General features: G+C 32.8%; 1 protein-coding gene across 2 annotated transcripts in view; it reads left to right on the plus strand.

The window, feature by feature from the left end:
• The window catches only part of LOC119593709 (sodium- and chloride-dependent glycine transporter 2-like), a 32,059-nt gene that overhangs the window by 12,445 nt on the left and 18,815 nt on the right, over positions 1 to 799 (plus strand). The gene's annotated exons all lie outside the window — the stretch shown is intronic.

Raw genomic sequence — 799 nt, forward strand, 5'->3', positions numbered from 1 at the left:
CGCTAATTCATACGGAATCATATTGTATATGTAATATGAATTTCAGATTTATTAGCGAAGGATAAACAATAAAAGCAAAATAAAATAACATTACCTTAGACTGAATAAATCTGTAGATATTTAGCATGAAAAAAAATTATTTAGAAATGGATCAGAATATCTCCAGAAGATTCATGTTCGTAACACCCAATGCTTCAAGAAAGTCTGCAGCAGGGGTGTCTAACGCATGGCCGCGGGTCAAATGTGGCCCTCGGGATGGCCATAACTGGCCCGCAGGTCAAATGTGGCCCTCGGGATGGCCATAAATATCCCGCGGGTGAAAGGAAAATCATTAGATTGTAAAATTAAGATCATCATGAAGGAAATTAATAAATGATCAAGAAACTGAGAATTCATGAATATCCTTTATTTCATAATTATTTCATATATACTGATATTGCTAGCTATGCCGTTATCACAAAAGAAAAGAAAAACATATTACTATTAGGAATGAAAATCATTGAATATTCTGTTTAAAAACTAAGATGAAATGATACATAAAACTATATCTAACCATTACTAATGCATACATATGTATATTTTATTGCCATTAGTACAACCGCTTAAATCTTAATTAATAAGGCAGACTTTGCGGTCACGTAATATCAGACCGGTTTTAATAATGTAAGTGGGACACCAAATATGTATCTATGTTGGCCTTCAAAATGGTAATTGAAATGAAAATTGGTCCTAGAATGGTTTGATTTTGACGCCCTGGTTCTACAGCATTATTGTTTATGTTGTTTTTATTAGCATCAAA

The sequence above is a fragment of the Penaeus monodon genome, chromosome 32 (assembly GCF_015228065.2).
Source record: "Penaeus monodon isolate SGIC_2016 chromosome 32, NSTDA_Pmon_1, whole genome shotgun sequence".
NCBI classification, from domain to species: domain Eukaryota; kingdom Metazoa; phylum Arthropoda; class Malacostraca; order Decapoda; family Penaeidae; genus Penaeus; species Penaeus monodon.